The sequence below is a fragment of the Leptosomus discolor genome, chromosome 15 (genome assembly GCF_034619465.1).
Source record: "Leptosomus discolor isolate bLepDis1 chromosome 15, bLepDis1.hap2, whole genome shotgun sequence".
Taxonomy (NCBI): domain Eukaryota; kingdom Metazoa; phylum Chordata; class Aves; order Leptosomiformes; family Leptosomidae; genus Leptosomus; species Leptosomus discolor.
In genome coordinates this window covers 1,151,462-1,158,350 of record NC_141405.1, presented here as the reverse complement: position 1 = coordinate 1,158,350, position 6,889 = coordinate 1,151,462, and positions in this window count along the sequence as shown.

Genomic DNA, 6,889 nt, shown 5'->3' with positions numbered 1-6,889 from the left:
TCGCTCATTGGCTCCGAAGATGGCGCCGCACTGCCGCATTGGCAGGCGCGGGGCCCGCCCCCGCGTGACGCACGGATGGTTCTGGAAGAGTTTGGTTGGTCGGTGCGCTTCGCCGCTTGGCGCTTCTCCCCTCCCCCTCCTTTGAACTGAATTCGCGGGAAAGGGCCGCTCGCCCTCCGGCGCGGGGCACGCTGGGTAGAGCGGGCCGCCTCCGCCTGCCGTCCGGGGGCCGCCCCTCGCCGGCCTGCGGGGCCGCTCCCCCGGCTCCTGCCCTGGCACCCCTCCTCTGCTGCCCTGCTCGCCCCCGCCGGGCTGCCCGCAGCTACGGGCTTTCCGTGCCCTTTGCCCGCGGCTCTGCCCGGCGTCTCGTCCCGATTCCTCCGCGGCGGCACAGGTAGCTGTTGCCCCTCTCGCCTGAGGGAAGCCGCCCCCCCTGCGCGGCGGCGCCGCTGCCCGTAGGAGCGGGGGCTCGATCGCTGAAAGAGCCAAATTAGTCGAAATAGAAGCTTGGGTATAAATCGGTGTCGGGTTTGTGGTAACAATGGTTATAATGTGTCGCACGTGAGGTCCTGCCGGTATCCCGTAGCTTTAACCTTTATTAACCATGAGGTTTCCTCAGAGGACGGCACTAGAAATCGCCCGTAGGTGCAGGGAGACTTGAAGTCTGAGGTAAAATGTTTCTCTCTCGTTTTACTCCCACCTTGTTTTGCTTAATGAGGACCCACCGAGCCCTAGGGGAAATAAAAGTTGTGCCACTGTGGCTGCTTTCCGAGCCCTGACAGCTGCCCGTGCATGGCCGAGCACAAGTTCAGGGTCAGGCCTCCGGGGCAAGCTCTCCGACTGCCTCGTGTACGTGACAAAACGCAATAGACCCCAACCGTGCAATGGGAAAATTCAGCACTGGCTTTATTTAATCAAGTCCTTATCAGTGGTGCGGCAAGCCATAAAGGGCTTCAACAGCCATCCTGTTCTATTTGCTTTCTTTTGCAAAACTTCAAGATTAATTGTACAAGGTAGGGTAAAATGGTCTAGGTGTGAAACACTGCCTTGATTTTTGACACCAGATGCAACTGTGGTGCTGGCACTGTACCACCTTGGTTTATCTTCTAATTCCTAGTGTTAAGGAAAATGAATTCAATGATAAATATTAAGAGGTAAACTTTGTATCTGTCAGCTGTCCTGTAAACGTGCCTTACATTATCATCACAGGGGGATTCTAATGTGATGACTCAATTGTCTGTTATTAACCTTACTATGTTTTAAGAAAATGTATGTATGTACACCCTAAACACATTCAGATAAAGAAGTCTTTATCAGCTACTATTTTCCCCCCAATTTGGTTTTTTTTTTTTTGTTGTTGTTGTTTTTTGTCTTTTTTTACAGTTCCTTAGTATCTGTTCTTACTTAATATCTGAAATGTTAATTTTATTTTCCAGTTACCTCCTCTCTTTGATTTTTCGGCTGCACCATTTACCTTTTACGTTTGTTTTGGAAAGATCTTTTCTTCCCTTATGCTTCTTTTAAATTACTCTTTTTTCTTTCCTTCCATTTTTATCAGACATTGATGTTTTACATGCTGTCTTTTCTGTAATTTGTTTCAGCCTTTATTTTCATACATTTTTAGAAATTCATCTTTGTCACCATTTTACCTACATTCTAATTTTCTTCCCTCCAAACAAAAAGTGGTATTTCGAAAATCTTCTGTTACACATTTTATCCTGCTTATCATAATTGTCTCTGCTTACTATTCCAGTTTCTTGATCTTTGATTTTGTACTCAATTTCTCCACAGCCACTTATTTGTTGTTGCTGAATATGTCTTTACTTACTTACTGGCAGCAGCAGCAATGTTTGATGCACTGTACATTTCTGAGGACCTTACATGTAGCTTCTTCGCTCTTAATACCAAGGGACTTCACAGAATCGTAGAATAGTTTGGGTTGGAGGGGACCTTTAAGGGTCATCTAGTCCAGCTCCCAGGTCTAGTCCAACGTCACCTTCCTGGTAAGCCTTCTGGTGCATTGGGTATTTGCCAGTCTTCTGAACTCATAGACTGGATAGCAACAGCACACCACATGAAGAGCATCTTTAGGTGATAGGAGGCTGATGTTGAGGTGAGTGATACCCTGTGCCAAGTGACAAAAGGTAACACATGTTGCAGTACGTGTGAGAAAGGATCCTGAATGTTCTATAGCTGCAATTTTGTCCTTGGAAGTTGTCAATTGCCTAAAATCTATTCCTGTTTTCTCCCTACTGTTTACAAGCCTCTGTTGCTTCTGGTGTCTCATCCTTCTAAATTTCAAAACCAGGAGGAGGAGCCAGAGGGCAACTTTCCAAGCAGGAGTAAGAAAGATAATTAGGCAATTAATCTCTGGCATTGGAGACGGAACTGCTTGTGAACAGAGGAAGTCAGGATGAGACTCCAGCCTTGAGCGGGTCAGGACAGCGCGACACAAAGTGTGTGCATGTGAGTCCTGGAAGCGTAGGACTGACTGCCAAATAGCGGAGCTTCGATAGCTTGAGCCTGTTTTCCTTAGCTGGTAGACAGACTCCTCATTTTCCAAGTTGTTTAGATCTGCTGCCCTGGGATGTTCATATGCACTTAAAAAGCACAGAGTACTGGTGAGATACGTTCCACTGAAACAACTCTAAAATCTCATATTTGTGGCTTCATAGTATGGATGGCTATAAAGAGTGCAGGGCATAAAATACAAATTAACTTTTATTTATTAAGCACAGTTAGAAGCAAGAAAATAAATAATCCTTTTTAGAAAGATGGAAATCATTATGGTTTCTTCAGAAGAAATGAGCTGTGGCATGAGACTGTTGTGTCTTTGACCCGCCTGATAATATAGACCCCTGCAGATTTACAGATGCGTTCATTAAAAATTAAATATCTTCTTTAAATTCATTGTATATATATATATATATATATATAGACACTAGGTAACAGAAAGAAGTTGGCCATATTAAGCAAATGACAGGGTATCTGCAAAGCCAGTGAAAATGTGTTTTCTAATAAAGTTGCCTAAAAAAGACAAGCAGTGAAATACAGTGAACCTCACTTAAATTAATATCAACTTACAAAATTGAAAAAGTAAAAGATGATAAGTAGTGTATTTTTTTGCTATAAATATAGCAAATATCCTAACATAATGCAAAAAATGGCAGTTTGCTATGATAAATGAAAGAAACAATGATTTGCAAACTAGGGTTGCCGTTGGAACTAAACCTCCAGTAGAGAAAGCAGAAGTAGTGGGCAGAGTTGCTGTTGTGTGTCAGATGTTGTCCTGAGATGGCCAATCCATTCTTGTCACGTACTGTTAGTGAGATTTGCATTTGATATCCAAAAGATCAGATTTGTTTCCTGCAGATTGAAAGCATGTGCCGCTTCTAAATCTCTTTCCTAAGGCTTTTTGCAGCCTGTACGTACCCAGCATTCCTGTCATCTTGAAAGGCTAAACTGCAGTGATTTTTACCTCTGCAGATATGTATGAAAAAGTGCATGCGTATTTTATAGCACTTTATGAATTTTTTCTTCATTTCATAGTTATGTGCTTTCCTTGGTTGCCTGTAGTGCTGCTATAGCTGTGCTACTCAACTTTCCAGCTTCCAGTCCTCCAAATTACTATATCTCAGCACAGGAATATTTACAAAGTAAACCCTTTTTTAATGGGGAAATAAAAACCCGTATACTTGGAGCTCAATCTAAATGAAAGTTCTGTCAGTATAATTACACTGTTTTCCTCACATCTTTAAACATGGCTCTGTCTTTACAGATTGTTAGTAACTAAATACTACTACAGATCTGGCTTGTCTTCTGAGAAAATTTTAAATACAAGATTGGAGCAAAAGGATCGTTCTTACTAGCTGAATACAAACTTTTGGTTAATCTTTTTAAAAAATTGCTTACAGATTCAGGCCATTGTGAAAGCCAGTGTCAATATTTATTAGGGAGCGCTATTATACCCCACTGGTAAGGAACTGAAGTTTGCTGTTCAAGGTGTTGCTGAGAGTAACAAATTCACAGCGAGTGTTCTGGGTAGCTGCATTTCTTTATTTTGGCCTCGAGCTAATGAGCACATTCAGTGGGATTCAAGGGCATCCGGCATGGAGGAGACGTTGCACACTTCTGTGCTTACATCCAAACTTCAATTCTTTCTGATTTGATGCTTCCAGGTTCTCCTTCCCACTCTCTATCCAGCTCACCAAACCCAGCTTTTCTGGGAGAGAAGTGAGAATGCACAAACGCTGTAGAAGAGACAAACAAAAATGCTCCATGCATAGATGGGAAGGAAGGGGTTCCACAGCTGTGCCACTGTACTCCAAATACAGATCCATTTCAGTGGCATCCCTCTCTCATTCACATGAATAAACTTCACTAGATGCTGTGTAATTTCATCTGCAATAGTTATTAATTCATTTTTCAGTCAATATTCTTAATTTTCAGCCTGACTTGATGTCGATCAGCAGTAACAGACCGTGGAAATTATTAGATAAGCTACTCTTCCCTACCGACTTGGAAAGCAGAAGTCAACTCCCACTTTGTGTTTTCCCAGTCTCTTGTAAACAGAGGCTACATAATACTGCAGCTGGAGAAAGGGAGTAGGGCGAGAGCGGGTAGGCAGAGCCCTGGGTATATTTAGGGTGGCAGGATCATGTTGCTGTTGGGGTGGTGGCTCTCAGTTTCAGTTTGCTTTTCTGCGTGTTAATGTCTAATGCTGCCCAGTTTTTATAAGCGGGGAACTAAGAAAAGAGAAAATAAACTTCGCTGTAAGGGAACAACTGTACTGAAGCATGGCAAAGGGAAGAGCTAAGATCTTGCACAGCAATCCGAGTGTTCTGATGTACAGCTCTGAATGCAGTATGTGCGGGAGATTGACAGAGCAGCCACTTGTGATTCTCATTCATGTGTCTGGCTTTTGTACGGAGCTGTTCAAACGTACTCCAGGAGCACAGTACTGCAGGAACTTGGCCCTCGGGGAATCTTAATGCACCCATAATGCCCAGCTTTCAGCAAGCAGGTTGCTTATGCGTCCTGAGTTACTATAGAGTGAAAAGTGAACGCGCAGTATGTTTTGCACCACTGAGTCACCTATCTGCTGTGTTCACTTGGTGAACAATAAATGATAATTATTAGTCATTATTGCTCAGTAGAAATGTGTGCTCAGGAGTTGTTTCTTGGAGTTCTCTTAGTGATGTTTTAATATATTCTTCACGACTCTTCTACAGTGAAATTTATTTCCTGATTTTCCATTAATGATTTATTTTTGCTTGGTGTTTTTTTAGCAGTAGTGTTTGTTTGTCTTTAGTGTTTAGATAGTGGACTAAAAATACCAGAATTGTTTCAAAAGCATTATGAAAAGCGTAGGCCCAATATATTAATTTCCTCTAGAAAGGCAGGTCATCTCTTAAGATGATTTAACTGTAAGTCCAGAATGTACTAACAGTAAGAGCATTCGTTACAGAAAAATTATCTAAATATATATATTTAATACATTTAATATAATTTGTAATGTAAAACCAGTAAGTTCAGCATAACAGCCACTTAGTTTTAAAGACAAAGTCTTAAAACAAGATCTTTATTCATGTAAGATTGGGTCAAAATCAAAAGGAAGTGTCTGCTGAAAGAAAACAAGGAACTGTTATCCGCCTTTGTTAAAGCATGAATAAATTCCATATATCGCCAAAGACTCCATAGGCAGGAAAAGGACTTGTGGAGTCTCTGTGCGGAAGATCTGTCGTTGCTCAATTGAGCTCACACAGCTCTCAGAACAGACCTTGTCTGGCTTATGCATTGGTCTGTGCCCTTCATTTTGAATGTCTTAATCAAATTCAGAATTGTTTGAAAAATTGAAGGTGCTTGAGGTGAGCTGTATAAAAGTTTTTGTCCCTTTTGTCCTCAGAGAAACTGTTGATCTTTGTCATGAGCCCCTTTTTTAAACTGGAGCTTCAGAAAAGAAAACTGTAGGCTTTTAGTATATTGGTCCAGAGTTGTTTGCCTTTTTTACAGAGTCTGTAGACCTCCTGTATATGATAAATTCACAACAAAGTACCCACACTGCAGTATGTTTAATGTATGATTCCAAATAAAATACAGAGAAAAACCCTATGCCAAATCTTGACGTTTAAGTGCTTAATACATGGAAATGGAATAGGAATCATGGTAGTTCATACTGTAATTTCAGAGATCCAGCATGTGTAGTACTTGCTGCAAAACTATAAAAAAATAATTCTAAGTGAACTTTCAGGAATTGCGTTCTCTTGATTGAGTCCTGAAAACTGTGAAAGATACAGCAACTGAGAAACTTTGGATGTAAACATAATGATTAAACTCAGAAATGCAGAGATCAAAGAGAAACTGCTGAGAAGACTGAGAATTAAGTCAGTTACAGATGTAAACAAAAGTTTCTCGCCAAAAGGTCTGTTGACAGTGCAAGAATGACAGCTTCAGTCAAGGAAAATGAAAAATATAGGACGATCAAAGAATATGTCAATAGTAAAATGAAACCTCAAATTAAGTTAACAAATTAATCTCAGCTTTAAGTAAGGGATAAGTTTTAACAGGGATCAATTCCTTCTTTTGTGGCTAATCCAAGTACAGGCTAATAAGATCAGAATTTTGAATTTTATCATCAGCAATAACTTAAATGATAAGATCAGGGCAGAAACTGTTTTCCCAGTGTTTTCCAGTTAGCACAGGTATACAAAATGCACACATGGGAGAGCTTATCTAAGTGTTTCATACAAAAGTTAACAGGTTCTCTATGGTTTTAAAAACTAGAGGTTGCTTCAGAAGGCTTATTTTAGAAGAGTTTATCTTGGTTTTGGAATGCGGTTTGGGATATATGATTCAGCACACTGTAATCTGAATTATCCATACTCCAGAA